Source organism: Tachyglossus aculeatus, chromosome 2 (assembly GCF_015852505.1).
Source record: "Tachyglossus aculeatus isolate mTacAcu1 chromosome 2, mTacAcu1.pri, whole genome shotgun sequence".
Classification (NCBI taxonomy): Eukaryota; Metazoa; Chordata; class Mammalia; order Monotremata; family Tachyglossidae; genus Tachyglossus; species Tachyglossus aculeatus.
This window is the reverse complement of record NC_052067.1, coordinates 126,834,141-126,852,581: the sequence shown is the minus strand read 5'-3', so window position 1 is coordinate 126,852,581 and position 18,441 is coordinate 126,834,141. Positions and strand designations below refer to the sequence as shown.

The following is an 18,441-nucleotide window of genomic DNA, read 5'->3' as shown; positions in this document are numbered from 1 at the left end:
TGGGCAAAATATCGGTGGTGAGAATGATGAGATAAAGGAAGAGTGAGTAGGTTGGCATTGGAGGAGTGGAATGTGTGGGCTGGGTTGTAGTAGGAGAGAAGCGAGGTGAGGAGGGAGTGCTTAGTACAGTGCTCTGCACACAGTAAGCGCTCAATAAATATGATTGATTGATTGAGGGGGCAACATGACTGAGTGCTTCAAAACTAATGGTAAGGAGTTTCTCTTTGATGCAAAGGTAGATGAGCAATGAGCAGCGTGGAAACGTGGGTCTGGATGTTTTTGTAGAAAACTGATCTGGATAGCAGTGGGAAGTAGGAACTGGTGTGTGGAGATCAGGAAGATTGGCACATAATCAGGGAAGCAGTATGGCATAGTGGACAGAGCATGGGCCCGGGAGTCAGAAGGTCATCCCGGCTCCACCACTTGTCTGCTGTGCAACAGTGGGCAAGTCACTTCACTTCTCTTGGCCTCAGTTACCTCATCTGCAAAACGGGGATTGAGATTGTGAGTCCCATGTGGGACAGGAACTGTGTCCAACCCTATTTGCTTGTATCCACCCCAGTCCTTAATTCAGTTCCTGGCACATAGTAAGCACTTAACAAATACCACAGTTATTATTATTACTGTTAGAAGTGCTTGGATTGCCGTGGTAGCGGTTTGGATGGAGAGGAAAGGGTGGATTTTAGCAATGATGTGAAGTTTAACTGACAGGATTTAGTGAAAGATTGAATATGTGCATTGAACGAGAGAGAGGAGTCAAGAATAATGCCAGGTTTATGGGCTTGTGAGACGGGAAGGTTGGTGATGCTGCCTTCAGTGATGGGAAAGTCAGGGTAGGCCAGGGTTTGGGTGGGAAGATGAGGAGCTCTGGTTTTGACAAGTTCAGTTTGAGGTGATGACAGAACATCCATGTAGAAACGTCTTGAAGGCAGGAGGAAATGAGAAGGAGAGAGATCAAGGATGGAGATGTACATTTGGGTATCATTTGCATAGAGGTGGTTGAAACCATGTGAGCAAATGAGTTCATTCATTCATTCAATCATATCTACTGCGCGCTTACTGTGTGCAGAGCACTGTATTAAGCTCTTGGGAAGTACAAGTCGACAACACATAGAGACGGCCCTACCCAACAATGGGCTCACAGTCTAGGAGGAGGAGACAGACAACAAAACAAAACATGTAGAGACAGGTGTCAAAATCATCAGAACAAATAGAATTAAAGCTATATGCACATCATTAACAAAATAAATAGAATATGTACAAGTAAAATAGAGTAATCAGTCTGTACAAATATATATATATATGTATATATATATATATACAAGTATACAAGTATATATATATATATATTTGTATATATATATATACAAGTGCTGTGGGGAGGGGAAGGAGGTAGGGCTGGGGGAATGGGGAAGAGGAGAGGAAAAAGGGGGCTCAGTCTGGGAAGGCCTCCTGGAGGAGGTGAGCTCTCAGTAGGGCTTTGAAGGGAGGAAGAGAGCTAGCTTGGAGGATGTGTAGAGGGTGGGTATTCCAGGCCAGGGGAAGGACGTTGGCCCGGGGGTCGACGGCGGGACAGGTGAGAATGAGGTACAGTGAGGAGGTTAGTATCAGAGGAATGGAGGGTGCAGGATGGGCTGTAGAAGGAGAGAAGGGAGGTGAGGGAGGGGGCGAGGTGATGGAGAGCCATGAAGCTGAGAGTGAGGAGTTTTTGCTTGATGCGTAGGTTGACAGACAGCCACTGGAGATTTTTGAGGAGGGGAGTAACATGCCCAGAGCATTTCTGCACATAGATGATCCGGGCAGCTGAGTGAAGTATGGACTGAAGTGGGGAGGGACAGGAGTATGGGAGATCAGAGAGGAGGCTGATGCAATAATCCAGTCGGGATAGGATGAGAGATTGAACCAGCAAGGTAGCGGTTTGGATGGAGAGGAAGGGTGGATCTTGGCAGTGTTGCGGAGGTAAGACCGGCAGGTTTTGGTGATGGATTGGATGTGAAGGGTGAACGAGAGAGTGGAGTCGAGGATGAAACCAAGGTTGAGGGTTTGTGAGACAGTAAGGATGGTAGTGCCATCTACAATGATGCTACCAATCAATCTGCGCATCAGGCAGAAACTCCTCACCCTGGGCCTCAAGGCTCTCCATCACCTCACCCCCTCCTACCTCACCTCCCTTCTTTCCTTCTACAGCCCAGCCTGCACCCTCCGCTCCTCTGCCACTAATCACCTCACTGTGCCTCGTTCTCGCCTGTCCCGGTGTTGACCCCCGTCCCATGTCATCCCCCTGGCCTGCAATGCCCTCCCTCCCCACATCCGCCAAGCTAGCTCTCTTCCTCCCTTCAAGGCCCTACTGAGAGCTCACCTCCTCCAGGAGGCCTTCCCAGGCTGAGCCCCCTCCTTCCTCTCCCCCTCGTCACCCTCTACATTCCCACCGTCTTACCTCCTTCCCTTCCCGACAGCACCTGTATATATGTATATATGTTTGTACATATTTATTACTCTATTTTACTTGTACATATCTATTCTATTTATTTTATTTTGTTAATATGTTTTGTTTTGTTGTCTGTCTCCCCCTTCTAGACTGTGAGCCCACTGCTGGGTAGAGACTGTCTCTGTATGTTGCCAACTTGTACTTCTCAAGCGCTTAGTACAGTGATCTGCACACAGTAAGCACTCAATAAATACGATTGATTGATTGATTGATTGAGACGGGAAGGATGGTAGTGCTCCAAGGGAGTGGGTGTAGCTGGAGAATAGAATGGAACTTAGAACTGAACCTTGAGGGACCTCCACAGTTAGGGGATGGGAGGCAGAGAAAGACCCTGCAAAGGAGACTGAGAATGAGAGGCCAGAGAGATAGGAGAACCAGGAGAGGACAGGGTTAGTGCAGTCGAGGTTAGATAATGCTTCCAGGAGAACAGGGTGGTCGACAGTGTTGAGGAGGATTGGAAGGGAATAGAGGCTTTTTTTGTCTTTTTAAAATGGTATCTGTTAAAGGCTTACTATATGTCAAACACTGTTCTAAGAGCTGGAGCAGGTACAAGTTAATTACGTTGGGCAGAGTCCCTGTCCCGCATGGGGCTCAAAGTCTAAGTAGAAGGGAGAACAGGGATGCCCATTTTACACTTGAAGAAACTGAGGAACAGAGAAGTGATGTGGTCACATAGCAGACTGGTACCAGAGATGGGTTTAGAACTCAGATCCTTCTGACTCCAAGGCCTATGTTTTATCCACTAGACACCACTGCTTTTTGCTAGAATGAAAATGTGTGGCCTGAAAATGAAAGTTCAATTTATAATTTCCCTTCTAACATGATTTTTATTGTTATTTTATCAGTTAAATGCTAATTATGTATCATGCACTATTCCAAGCTCTGGGGTGGATGCAAGCTAATCAGTTCGTACAGAGACTCTGTCCTACATGGGACTTACAGTTTAAGTAGGAAGGAGAAAAGAAATTGAATCCCTATTTTATAGATGAGGAAACAGGTGCAGAGAAGTTAAGTGACTTTCCTAAGATCACACAATGAGCCCCACAAGGGACAGGGACTGTGTCCAACCCAATTTGCTTGTATCCACCCCAGCGCTTAATACAGTGCATACCACACAATAGGCGCTAAAGAAATACCACCACACAGCAGGCAGCTGTCAGATTCAGAATTAGAACTCAGGTCCTCTGACTCCAAGGGCTGTGCTCTATCTACTACTACTACTAATAATAATAATAATGGCATTTATTAAGCACTTACTATGTGCAAAGCACTGTTCTAGGTGCTGGGGAGGTTACAAGGTGATTAGGTTGTCCCATGGGAGGCTCACAGTCTTAATCCCCATTTTACAGATGAGGTAACTGAGGCACAGAGAAGTTAAGTGACTTGCCCAAAGTCACAAAGCTGACAATTGGCAGAGCTGCGATTTGAACCCTTGACCTCTGACTCCATAGCCCGTGCTCTCTCTGATGGTGCTTACTATGTGCAAAGCACTGTTCTACTAGGCCACACTGCTCAATACTTGGACATACTTTGGAATGAGTGAAAATGAAGATCGCAATACTGAAGTACTGAGGATAGGCATGAAATACTTTTACGGTAAAAGTTCATGTAGATTAATGTTCATTTGACTTGGGATACTGTGAATTAACCAGACAAGTCTTTCTGAATGAGTGGGATTTAAGGAGGGTTTCCAAAATAGGAAAAGCTATAGTCTGGCAGGTTTGTACGGAGAAGGAACTCAAGCTGCGTTAATAGTCCAAGTGAGAAGTTAGAGGTGAGAGAGACGAGAATGAGGGGAACTGAGATGGTTTGTACTCAGTGAAGAATGTTGATATAAAAGATGAGGAGAGGTTGAGAAGAGCCTCTGATGTGTGAGGAGTTTTCAGAGGATATTGAGGATAATTGGTAGCCATTGGTAGGTTTTGAGAAATGGAGAGATGAAAACAGAGCAGAGTTTTGGGCAGCTGAATCAGGTAGCAGAGTGTATGTTAGCCTGCAGTGGGTGGAGGCTGGAGGCTGGGAGATAAGTGATGAGGCTGATTCTGTATTCCAATTATGATATGGCAAGAGATTTGAATAAGGTTTTAGCTGTTTGGTAGGGAAGAAATGGGTATTCCCTGGAAGTGTTGTGGAGGGAGAGATTGCAGAATTTAGTATTTGATGAAATATGAGAAGTGAAAGACAGTTAAGCACTTTGTGCCAGGAACTATACTAAGTGATGGGGCTTAAAGTCTGTGGTCCACAAGGAACTTCAAGTTGATGTCTGTCTCCCCGCCCCTAAACTGTGAGTTTGTTGTGGGCAGGGAATGGCACTGATTATTGTTGCATTGTACTTTCCCAAGCGCTTAGTATAGTACTCTGCCCACTGTTGGGTAGGGACTGTCTCTATATGTTGCCAACTTGTACTTCCCAAGCACTTAGTACAGTGCTCTGCACACAGTAAGCGCTCAATAAATACGATTGATTGATTGATTGCTTAATAGATATGATTGAACGAATGAATGAAGTCTTAATCTCCGTTTTACAGATGCGGTAACTGAGGCACAGAGAAATTAAGTAATAATAATAATGATGGCATTTATTAAGCACTTACTATGTGCAAATTCTATTCGCACTATTCTAAGTGCTGGGGAGGTTACAAGGTGATCAGGCTGTCCCACGGGGGGCTCACAGTCTTCATCACCATTTTACAGATGAGGTAACTGAGGCCCAGAGAAGTGAAGTGACTTGCCCAAAGTCACACAGCTAACAACTGGCGGAGCTGGAATTTGAACCCATGACCTCTGACTCCAAAGCCCGGGCTCCTTCCACGGAGCCACGCTGTTTCTCTACTTGCTTGGGCAAGTAAATCACTTGCAAGTAAATCACAAATCACTGCTTGGGCAAGTGATTTGCCCAAGGTCACACAGCAAACATGTGGTAGAGCCAGGATTAAGAACTGAAGTCTTCTGATTCCCAGGCCTATGCTTTATCTAGGACCCGCTACTTGCCGGTGACCTGTTTATAAAGCAAATCAGTGCCTTTTCCAGGATTTTTTCAGCTGCAGAGGGCACCTTCTCAAACCTGCGTTTATGGAGCAGGGAAGATGAGGTGTCACTTACAGAGATGTGAAGGCTAAGAGATGAGTTTGAAGGAAAGTGATGGAACAATTGAGTGAAATATTGATTTTTATTAAGGGTATTATTCCCAGAGATTGTTGTAAAATAAAATACACAAGTCGGTATGTCTTGTCTAGGCAGTATCCTCAAATCAAAGATGTTAAGCTTTGGGAACATTGTAGAATGTTTGGAGAATCATTTTTCAATTATTTGGAAAACAAATATGTCATACTATTGCTAAATCCACTTTAAAAGGGTAATGAATTGAAAATTGGACCACATTATTCATTCAGCATAAATTTATTTGGGAATTTCTTGCTGCCTTTCAAGCAGCGATATGATAACCAAATGTAATGAATCTGGTATATACTAAATGCCTACACTGTAAGGAGCAACACACTAAGGAGCACAGTGAAACTATAAGATTCATTCCCTGCCATCAAATGAATTTGCAACTTCAATAACCATTTAGCTTCATCTAAATGATATATGGATTTTAGTTGCATACCAACTTCAAGGCTCAACCAGAAAATTAGAAAGGAGTATGAAGAAGCAGCAGAGGCTAGTGGAGAGAGCTTAGAACTGAGGGGTCGGAGCACCTGGAGTCTAATGCTGGCTCTGCCTGCTGTGACCTTGGGCAAGTCACAACTTCTCCTTGCCTTACCTCAGTTTTTTTCTTCTGCAAAATGGGCATTAAATACTTATTGGTTGTTTTTTTCTTTACGATTTTTTAAGCACTTACTATGTGCCCAGCACTGTACAAAGTGTCAGGGTAGGTACAAGATGATGGGTTGGGCACAGTCCCTGTCTCTCATAGAGCTCACAGTCTTAATCCCCATTTTACAGATGAGATAGCTGAGTCACAGAGAAGTGAAGTGACTTGCCCGGCTTCACACAGCAGACAAGTGATGGAGCTGGAATTAGAACCCAGGTCTTACTCCTAAACCTGTGCTTCATCCACTAGGTCATGCTACTTCTCTCTTCCTCCCTCCTCATTAGACTGTGAGCCTTTTTTGGGACAGGGAATGGGTCTGACCAGATTATCCTGTATCTACTCCAGCACCTAATACAGTACTTTTCACATAGTAATAATAATAATAATAATAATGGTATTTGTTAAGCACTTACTATGTGCTAAGCATGCTCTAAACGCTGGGATACAAGGTAATCAGGTTGTCCCACGTGGAGCTCATAGTCTTAATCCCCATTTTACAGAAGAGGTAACTGAGGCACAAAGAAGTTAAGTGACTTGCCCAAAGCCACATAGCTGAAAAGTGATAGAGCTGGGATTAGAACCCATGACCTCTGACTCCCAAGCCTGTGCTCTTTCCACTGAGCCACACTGCTTTCAGAAATACCACTATTTATTCACTTAACAAAGGTGCTGGTGGTCATTTAGAAGATTCTAAATAGATAACTATTCCAGTCTCATTAACACTGAAGTAATGTTCATTCATGAAGCACTTAATAAATACAATTGAATTCAGTCATTCATTCGATCATATTTATTAAGAGTGTGCAGAGCACTGTACTAAGTGCTCAGGAGAGTACAATACAACAATAAGCGGACACATTTCCTGCCCACAATAAGCTTACAGCTCCACTGACGATGAGACTTATATGAACGGAACAGATCAAATCACCCAAGCAGTTTCTGCATGCGGAAATTCAAGGGGCCACTAAAAACAAGGTAAAAGTAATTTTTTTAAAGACATAGCAAAGTCCAGTCTAAAACAATGTGAACTAGCAGTGGCCTTTGGGGAGACCATTTCACTATTAAGCCAGCTTTGGCAAACAGAAATTTATGAAGGCATCATTTTCCTTGAATATAGAGGTTTTTGTGAAGATCTGGATTCCAAGGGGGAGGCTTGAAAATAAGAGTGGGCTCTTCCTGGAAGAAATCCATTAGCATGACAACCAATGAGGAAGGGAGACAAATTGATGCATTACAGGTAAATTTCAGCATTGATAAAAATTTATACACTTCTTTTGCATGTACTCCTCACCTCTCTCCTCAAGTAATAAATGATAGAGCATGGTATTTTCACTGACTGTAGCCTAATGGTCTTGAGTTTATAATTCATGGGCTACAGATGAGCCTTCTTGGAATAATAATAATATAAATAACAATTATAATACTGTATAATCTATAATAAAATAATGATGTATAACAATAAATATAATACTACAATGATGTAATAAAATAATAATATGATAATAACTATAATAATAATTTTAGTTGTGATATTGGTTAAGCACTTACTATATGCCAGGCACTGTACTAAGCGCTGGGGTAGGTGTTTGTTAAGTGCTTACTATGTGCAAAGCACTGTTCTAAGCGCTGGGGTGGATACAAGGCGATCAGGTTATCCCACGTGGGGCTTCAATCTTAATCCCCATTTTACAGATGAGGTAAATGAGGCACAGAGAAGTGAAGTGACTTGCCCAAAGTCACACAGCTGACAAGCGGCGGAGCCGGGATTTGAACCCATGACCTCTGACTCCCAAGCCTGTGCTCTTTCCACTGAGCCACAATTGAGTTGGACATAGTCCCTTGTCCTACATAGGGCTCACAGTCTTATTCCCCATTTTCCAAATGAGGTACCTGAGGTACAGAGAAGTGAAGTGACTTACCCAAGGTCACACAGCAGACATGTGGCATAGCCGGAAGTAGAAACCAGGTCCTTTCGACTTTCAGGCCTGTGCTCTATCCACTAAACCATGCTGCTTCTCTAGTCACAGGTGGCTTTTGAGTATAGTTGTCTTTTCCCACATATGACACTGGAAGGGCACTGTCGTCAGCTTTATCTGCCCGGGAAGGATCTGGGCAGGAAATGGCTGAGCCACCCAACTCCTTTGGAGATGGAGAAGCACATGTCATGTGATAATGAATGGCTCTCTGTGACCCAGCTGATAAAAAGATTTCATTCAGTTTAGCTTTCCTGCGCAGGAAGGCCACTGACCCCTGTGCTAGACAATCGGAACACAGCTAGTGTCTGGGGGTGAGCATCAGCATAGTGACGTAGAAAGAAAGAAAGACAGGCCTGAGTCAGAACACCTGGGTTCTAGTTCTACACTCCTCTCCTTGGGTGTCCACCTCAGTGCTCTGGGCATGTTATGCCCCTCCTCAAAAATCTCCAGTGGCTACCAGTCAACCAGTGCATCAGGCAAAAACTCACACTTTCCATCACCTCGCCCCCTCCTACCTCACCTCCGTTCTTTGCTTCTCCAGCCCAGCCTGCACCCTCTGCTCCTCTGCTGCTAACCTCCTCACAGTGCCTCATTCTTGCCTGTCCCACGTCCTCCCGCCGGCCTGGAATGCCCTCCCTCCGCACATCCGCCAAGCTAGCTCTCTTCCTCCCTTCAAAACCCTACTGAGAGCTCACCTCCTCCAGGAGGCCTTCCCAGACTGAGCCCTTTCTTTCCTCTCCCCCTCCCCATCCCCCGCCCTACCTCCTTCCTCTCCCCACAGCACCTGTATATATGTTTGTACAGATCTATTACTCTATTTTACTTGTAAAATATTTTACTATTCTATTTTGTTAATGATGTGCATCTAGCTTTACTTCTATTTATTCTGATGACTTGACACCTGTCCACATGTTTTGTTTTGTTGTCTGTCTCCCCCTTCTAGACTGTGAGCCCATTGTTGGGTAGGGACCGTCTCTACATGTCCCCAACTTGTACTTCCCAAGTGCTTAGTGCAGTGCTCTGCTCATTAAATATGATTGAATGAATGAATGATGGCGGCGGCAGTTCTGGATCGCCACCAAGGTCGCCGGGCGACTAAAGAATTAGTCTAAACAGCATGTGACTATTAAAAGTTTTAATGGTTTGTGGGAAGACCACCAAGGTTGCCGGGCAACTAAAGAATGTCAAAACAGCATGTGACTATTAAAGGTTTTAATGGTTTGTGGGTAAGAACAAATAGGGGGTAATACACCCAGAAAGCTCCTTTCCTTAATGGAGAGGTGCCCCGAATGCCCAATGTAACAAGCTTATATATTGTTGATACTTCCTGGTTGCTGATCACAGTGATTGGTGCAGAATTGGTGCAGAATTGGTGCAGAGGGGACTGGATTGGTGCAGATTTGGTGCAGAGCTGGGCGGAGTCTATCTCCCTGCTGGGTTTGGTTCCCCGGACCCAGCTAATGGGCTGCAGGGTTTAAGGCCCAGACCAAATAAGGCAACATTACCAAATATGCTCAAGCAATGTCTGCAACTTTCCATAGTGCCTGGGCCCAAAACAGCATGTGACTCCAATGCGACCCCATCACTTAGAGTTTAGCAGATGATAAGCACTTAACCAGTACCATTATTACTGGCATCATCACCATCATCATCAACCAAAAGTGTGCTCTCAGACTCTAATTAGGCCCCGCAAAACAATTTCTGGAAGGGAAGGAGGGGAAACTACATTTCCCAGGAAGCAAAGGGGCTGATTTTCAACCATTTTGCAACAGTATGATGTTATACGGGCCAACCAAGCCCCCACACTTTTCTGAGTGACAGAATTGCCCTCCTTTCTTGTCTACCTTGGTAGAGTGAGGGTTACTTCCTCCAACTCTCCAGGTCTTTGAAGCCAACTTCACGTGGTAAGAAGACTCTTCATCACCAAATTGAAGTAGGTTCTCAAAGTTCCTCACCTTATTCTCTGCCTGCGGTAGGTGTTCAGCAAATATTGGTGATATCGCTGTGAACAATACTCATACACACAGTCAGGTGCTTGAAGATCCCGGCAGCTTCTTTGAGGAATTCTAGATGAGCCACGTGCACTTCTGTAAAGTGTAGCAGAAGGTCCCAGAGGACCTGGGTTCTCATCCTGGATGCCACGTCTCTGATATATGACCCTGGGCTAGTCACTGAACTTCTCTGTGCCTCTGTTTACTCATCTGTAAAATGTGTTTTCAATATCAATTCTACCTCTTACCAAGACTGTTCGCCCCGAGTTGGATAGGGACTTTATCTAATCCTAATTACTTGTATCTACCCAGGGTTTAGTGCAGCGCTATGAACAAAATTAGTGCTTAACAATTGCTACTATACCACAGTTTTTTCATTCATTCATTCATTCATTCATTCATTCAATCATTCATTCATTCACTCATTCATTCACTCATTCATTCATTCACTCATTCATTCACTCATTCATAATCTCAATTTCTTGTATCTACCCAGGGTTTAGTGCAGCACTATGAACAAAGTAAGTGCTTAACAACTACTACTATACCACAGTTTTTTGTTCATTCATTCAGTCATTTTCACGCATTCAGTTATATTTATTCAATCAATCATATTTATTGAGCACTTACTGTGTGCAGAGCACTGTATTAAGTGCTTGGGAAGTACAAGTTGGCAACATATAGAGACTCCCTACCCAACAGTGGGCTCATAGTCTAAAAGGGGGAGACAGAGAAGAAAACCAAACATACTAACAAAATAAAATAAATAGAATAGATATGTACAAGTAAAATAAATAAATAAATGAATAAGTAGAGTAATAAATATGTACAAACATATATACATATACATTCATTCATTCAATCGTATTTATTAAGCGCTTACTGTGTGCAGAGCACTGTACTAAGTGCTTGGGAAGTACAGGGTGGCAACATAAAGAGACGGTCCCTACCCAACAGCGGGCTCACAGTCTAGAAGGGGGAGACAGACAACAAAACAAAGCATATTAACAAAATAAAAAAAATAAAATAAGTATGTACAAGGAAAATAAATAGAGTAATAAATATGTACAAACATATATGCATGTATACACTTACTGTTTGCAGACAACTGTACTAAGCGCTTGGAAAATACAATACAGCAGTAAAGGGAGACAATCCCTTCCCACATCATGCTTATAGCCTGGGGGGCTGGAGTAGAGATTACCTTAGATATCTATTGACCTTTCCATGTAGATTGAGTACCATGTGGATCATGCACTGTGTTTAACTTCAGTATGTTGCATCTACCCCTGGATTATTCAGTGCTTGATACATAGGGTAGGCTTACTACATGGTGCAGAGGATATCACTACATCACTATGTTTCCATGGCCTGGGAGTCAGAAGGTCATGGGTTCTAATCCCGGCTCCGCCGATTGTCTGCTGTGTGACCTTGGGCAAGTCACTCACTTCTCTGTGCCTCAGTTACCTTGTCTGTAAAATGGGGATTGAGACTGTGAGCCCTACGTGAGGCAGGGACTGTGTCCAACCTGAGTTTCTTGTATCCACCCCAGTGCTTTCTACAGTGCCTTGCACATAGTAAGCTCTTAACAAATACCATTATTATTATTATTATTATTTTATTATTAAGTATCACCATATTATTATTATTATCATCATTAAACCAGGTAAAGTAGCCTAGGTAATCTAGATCCTGAGGGAGAATGAATAAGTATTTTTGGAGTAGAATCAGAAAACACCACGGAATCTATTTCATCTTATCCTTGTGTCCCTCTCCTTTACCTAGAGATCAGGCTTCGTATTTTCAGTTAACCTAACTGCTGTTCCTGTTCTTAAAGAGAGAATGGATTATCATTAGTTTACACAGGGTTGGCCTCACCAACGATAAATTGCCAATGGACTGTAAGCTTCTTGAAGACAGGTATCATGCACCCTGTAAGCAATTAGTAAATGCCATTAATTGATTGATCAGGGTGAACAGTTATCCATTTTTCTCACATGTCATTACTAGATAATACCTAGTGATTTTTCCCATTGTTGTTGATGCTTTTTAGAGAGCAGAGCTCAATGTGGTCAAGGAATATGTCTGTTTATTGTTATATTGTCCTCTCCCAAGCATTTAGTACAGTGCTTTGCAAACAGTAAGCACTCAATAAATAGGAATGACTATGGGTTTTGACCAATGTAGCAGGTGGAGACTCTCACACAATTGGCATTTGTCTGGATCCATTCCTAGTCACTGTGTTTATGCAGGTCCGTAATAGAGGTCACTGGCTTGCCCCCATAGAGCCCCTAGAGCACCTCCCAGAAATGTGGCTAGCTTGATTGTAAACTACTTGAGGGAAGAGATCATGTCCTTTTCCTCTATTGTTCTTTCCCAAGCATTTAGTACAGTGCTTTGCACACAGCATGCACTCAATAAATATCATTCATTCTTTGATTATAGCTCTTTCACTCAAAAATGTTTGATTTACCACTCAGCTATCTTTCTGAAACCAGGGCAAACATCCCTGCTCTTTTGGACTCCAGGTCCAATTAATCAATTAACCAATCAGTGGTATTTAGCGACAGCTTACTATGTGCAGAGCACTGTAGTAAGCACTTGGGAGAGTACAACAGAGTTCAGTCAATCAGTCAATCAATTGAATTTATTGAGCACTTACTATGTGCAGAGCACTGTATTAGGCACTTGGGAGAGTATAATACAACAGATTTAGTAGGCATGTTCCCTGCCCCAGGGAGCTTACAGTCTAGAGGGAAAGACAGACATTAATAGGAATAAGTAATTTATAATGTATAATTTGAAGATAGAGCCATATGTGCTGTGGGGTTGGGAGTGGGGAGGATATCAAGTGTCCAAAGGTCACGGATTGAGGCGCATAGGTGACGCAGAATTGAGAGCAAGCTGGGAAAAGGAGGGCTTAACTGGGAAGGCTTCTTGGAGGAGGCGTGACCTTAATAATGCTTTGAAGGTGGAGAGAGTGGTGGTCTGGTATATATGGAAGGGGCAGGAGTTCTAAGCTAGTGGGATGACATGAGAAAGGGGTCGGCGGCTAGATAGATGATAATGGGGCAGAGTGAATAAACTGGCCATGGAGGAGCGGAGTTTGTAGGTTGGGCTATAGTAGGAGATTAGTGAGGTGAGGTAGGGTGGCAAGAGTTGGAAGACATCTTCCATGCCCATAAGAAGTTATAATGTTATAAGTGTACAGGGCCAGCTAACAACCAATCTGCTCTTGATCATTCCTATTGATACGGAGACTGTGAGCCCATTGTTGGGTAGGGATTGTCTCTTTTTGTTGCCAAATTATACGTTCCAACCCCTTAGTACAGTGCTCTGCACACAGTAAGCTCTCAAAAAATACGATTGAATGAATGAATATAAAACCTACTGCTCGGTGACGAGGACTTACCTCAGCAGGAAGTTCATATCCCTAATAATAATAATATTAATTGTGGTATTTGTTAAGCGCTTACTCTGTGACAAGCACTAAGCATGGGGGTAGATAATAATGATGGTATTTAGAGAAGCAGCGTGGCTTCGTGGAAAAGAGCATGGACTTTGGAGTCAGAGGTCATGGGTTCGAACCCTGGCTCCGCCAATTGTCAGCTGTGTGACTTTGGGCAAGTCACTTAACTTCTCTGTGCCTCAGTTACCTCATCTGTAAAATGGGGATTAAGACTGTGAGCCCCACGTGGGACAACCTGATCACCTTGTAACCTCCCCAGCACCTAGATGCAAGGTCATCAGGTTGGACACAGTCCCTGTCCCACATGGGGCTCACAGTCTTAATCCTCATTTTACAGATGAGGTAACTGAGGCACAAAGACTTGCCCAAGGTCACACAGCAGACATGTGGCACAGCCACATCCTTTAACTTCCAGGCCCATGCTCTTTCCATTAGGCCTTGGTGCTGCTACTGTAAGCTCACTTTGGGCAGGGAATGTGTCTGTCAACACGGTTATATTGTACTCTCCTAAGTGCTTAGTACAGAGCTCTGTGTATAGTAAGCGCTCAATAAGTACAACTGATTATTTATCCCTCGTAATTCATTTGTGGGGGCAGTATCTCCTTTAGGAGATACTAAACCTCTAAAGATACTAAGATACTAAGCCTCTAAACCTTTTAAAATGGTGTTTAATGCTCTCTGGACAGGTGACCATGAGCCATTTGAGTGACAGTTTTCATCATGACAGTCCTAACTACTTCCTCCCCAGGGGCACAAATAATGGGTGGAGGTTGTGTAAAGTAGGGCTTTCCTCCTACAAGCTGTTGTTTGAGCCCAGGCAAGAACATCTGCAATATCATTGTCGGCATTTATTGAATATTTACTGAATGCAAAGCACAGTACTCTGATGCCCTAGAGAGAATACACAGAAGTGAGACACACAACAACTCACCTTCAGGAGCATACAGTCCAATTGGGTAGACACACAAATGATTTTACAAGTACCTAGAGCTGGAACAAGAACAAAAATTTAACAGGAAGTAGTGCTAATTCATCAGATTTGAATGACCAAATAAGTATTAAAAAAAATGAAAATGTACCTGGCTACAGAAGGGCTGCTGATAGAAATGGAATATATTAGTGCAATTAAGGTTGGTCCAATTGGGTGTTGTAAATTAGGCAGGAAAAGCTTCCTAGAAGAGCAGCAATTTTAGATATTTGGGCAGAGAGTGTATGTACAAACTGTATTGTGTTGAACCCTCCCAAGTGCTCAGAACAGTGCCGTGCACACAGTAAGCACTCAAAAATTCCCATCAATGGATTGATGTGAAAAGCTGTGGTCTGCAGGATTTTCTGGAAGAACGAGTCCCAGGTAAGGGGAATAGTTTGAAGTTACCCCTCTAGACTGTAAATTCTTTGTGGTTAGGGCACATATCTACCAACTCTGTTATATTCTACCTTCCCAAATGCTTTGTACAGTGCTCTGCACATGTTAGAGGTGGTAGAGTCAAAAGTGAGGTAGCATTAGAAGGTAAACCTGGTAGTGTGTACCCAGTATGCACCTTAGTACAGTGCCTGGCACGTAGTTAAATGCTTAACAAATACCATCACCATCACCTGCTTCACCTGGATAATAAGAGAATAATCGACTCTACGTCCCAGGGCTTCAAGCTGATCAATTTAGGTAATTCATGTAAAACAACCCTGTGATATGACCCATAATCATTTTTATTTACCTGTGTTATGGATAAATGTGCCTCAGTTTAGCCTCTGCACAACAGACATCCTAAAGAAATTTTAGTCAATTAGTCAAGCGATGGTGTTCATTCAGATCCTACTGTTTGTGGAGTACTATTTGAGAAGCAGCGTGGCTTAGCTGAAAGAGCACGGGCTTGGTAGTCAGAGGACATGGGTTCTAATCCTACTCCGCCACTTGTCTGCTGTGTGACCTTGGGTAAGCCACTTAACTTTGTGTTTCAGTTACCTCTTCTGTAAAATGGGGATTAGGACTATGAGCCCCACATGGGACAACCTGATTACCTCATATCTACTCCAGCGCTTAGAACAGTTCTTGGCACATAGTATGTGCTTAACAAATACCATAATTGTTATTATTACTGAATTCAGTGTTTGGGAGAGTGAAATACAATAGAGTTGGTCAACACGATCCCTTCTCTCAACAAGTTTTCAGTCTAGTGTTTTAACCAAATTCAATTTTGGTTCCAACCATACCAAAAATGTACTTAGGTTTCAATTCAGAAGAAGAAACTATCATTTTCAAAACTGCAAAGATGGTGACCATGATCCTGGTGAAGAAGAAAATTCTATTGCATAGTGAAGGGCTTAAGTGTTCATATGCGTGGATACCAATTGGGTGGATTTGTAATAAACTAAAAGAAAGCGATAACTTCCGTACTTATAATACATTTGCCTCCAAACCCTGTACACCTGAATTTATAACCTCAAATAGGTGTGAGAATCAATTAATTTAAAATGTAGCATTATCATTTACCTCTGAAGTTATATCAACATGTGATCACCACATAAATCGAGAAGGGTTGGTTGCTTTAATGATTTATATGAAGTCTTTGTTTCCTGCAGACCTGTTGAAAAGTCAGTGAAATTGATACGGCCCATTAACTCTTCTGAGGATGATAAGAGACATCCATTAACATTGTCTTGGAGCTGAAGGTCAAGAGTAAATGTCAGTGGAGCTATTACTATTTTATTATTATGTCATTTGTGACAGCTGAAATTCTATGAAAAGTAGTTACTGAAGCGCATGTAGTAATTATCTCTTCCTATGATAATGAGCCCCTTTATATCAAACTTCTAGTCCCATCCTGGTCTGGATTCATAGTGAATAAAGGTATTGGGTCCTTGTATGAGAAAGTTGTAAATCACTTAACTTGGGCAAAATTAACTCCTTCAGTTCTGTAATGTCTTAATATCCTGAAGGAATGACTATACCTTCAAAAGGGCAAATTTACCAAAAGCCTGTAAGAAACCCTCATTTTGAACTCCAGTTTGGACTAAACCTGGACCTCTAAGGCTTATCCTTGAGTCAACCAATCAACCATATTCATTGAGCGTTTACTGTGTGCAAAGCACTGTACTAAACTCTTAGAAGAGAACAATATGACAGGCAAGTTCCCTGCCCAAAACGAGCTTACAGTCTAGAGGGGGAGACAGACATTAGTATAAATAAATTATGGACGTGTACATAAATGTCGTGGGGCTGGGTGGTGGGGGTGAATAAAGGGAGCAAATCAGGGTGATGCAGAAGGGAGAGGGAGTAGGGGAAATGAGGATTTAGGGAAGGCTTCTTAGAGGCGATATGGCTTAAATAAGGCTTTGAAGGTGAGGAGAGTACCTGACTTTCAAATAGGAAGAGGGAGGGTATTCCAGGCCAGAGGCAGGAGATGGGCCAGCGGTGGGTGGCAGGATAAATCAGTTCAAGGTACAGAGAGTATGTTGACAGCAGGGGAACAAAATGTTTGGGCTGGATTGTAGTAGGAGAGCAGCGAGGTGGGACAAGGTGATTGAGTGCTTTAAACCAAGTGATAAAGAGTTTCTGGTTGATTCTGAGGTGGATGGGCAACCACTGGAGCTTGCTGAGGAGTGGGGAAACATGGCCTGAATGTGTCTGTAGAAAAATGATGCAGCCAGCAGAGTGAAGTAGTGGCTGGAATGAGGAGAGACACTTAATTTAAGAAGCTTAATTAAACATGGAAGTTGAATAGCAAGGCCAATGAGTAGATGCTCTCTTCACATCCAAAGACTAATCCAGTTTTGATTCTGCCCACTAGGTTCTTAGTCTAGGTTCTGTTCTCTTCTGCTGAGGGCAGAGAACAGTACTCTGCACACAAGAAGCGCTCAGTAAATGCGATTGAATGAATGAATGAACAGTGCTTCACATTCAGTAGGTGCTCAATATCAAACACTGAGAGAAATAATAAGGAAGCTATCTTTACTCTGGTTCCAACTTAGTTAATATTGTTTGGCAACAGAAAGGTTCAGCCTTTTAGAGCCTCCACCCTCTCCTGGAATCTCTGGGTTGGAAATTGTCAGGTCTGCCACCCACGAGACAAGGAATGGTCCAGGGAGAGTCACTTGAGTTGGACCTAAGACTTCTACTTCCTTTAGGAAGATGCTGAAAATTCCATCCCAGCCCTGGATTAATCCACTCCCTATTCAGCAGATTGGATTAATCGTCCCTAGCCAATGGGGAGATCCTAGTCCAATAAAACATAGGTGCATTGTAGCACATGATAAAGTAGATTATGGGGACCTCCCTAGAATGATTCTGGATTAAGTCAATCAATCAATCATATTTATTGAGCATTTACTGTCCGCATGCCACTATAAACTCTTGGGAATGTACAGCGTAACAATATTGGATATTAACATCCATTTATGGTATCGACACCCATCTACTTGTTTCGTTTTGTGGTCTGTCTCCCCCTTCTAATAATAATAATAATGATAGCATTTATTAAGTGCTTACTATGTGCAAAGCACTGTTCTAAGCGCTGGGAATTACAAGGTAATCAGGTTGTCCCACAAGGGGCTCACAGTCTTCATCCTCATTTTACAGATGAGGTAACTGAGGCCCAGAGAAGTTAAGTGACTTGCCTAAAGTCACACAGCTGACAACTGGCGAAGCCAGGATTTGAACTCATGACCTCTGACTCCAAAGCCCGTGCTCTTTCCACTGAGCCATGC

At 43.0% G+C, this 18,441-nt stretch overlaps 1 protein-coding gene across 6 annotated transcripts in view; it reads left to right on the top strand.

Moving 5' to 3' along the window:
• KLF12 (Kruppel like factor 12) overlaps window positions 1–18,441 on the top strand; it is a 491,848-nt gene that overhangs the window by 242,462 nt on the left and 230,945 nt on the right. Inside the window, exon 1 of one of the 6 annotated variants that reach the window (XM_038765840.1) lies at window positions 16,345–16,420. The exons of the other annotated variants lie outside the window; for them this stretch is intronic. The gene's annotated coding sequence lies outside the window, so the exon portion shown is untranslated. Of the gene's footprint in view, window positions 1–16,344; window positions 16,421–18,441 lie in introns of those variants that run through there. 6 annotated transcript variants of the gene reach the window in all.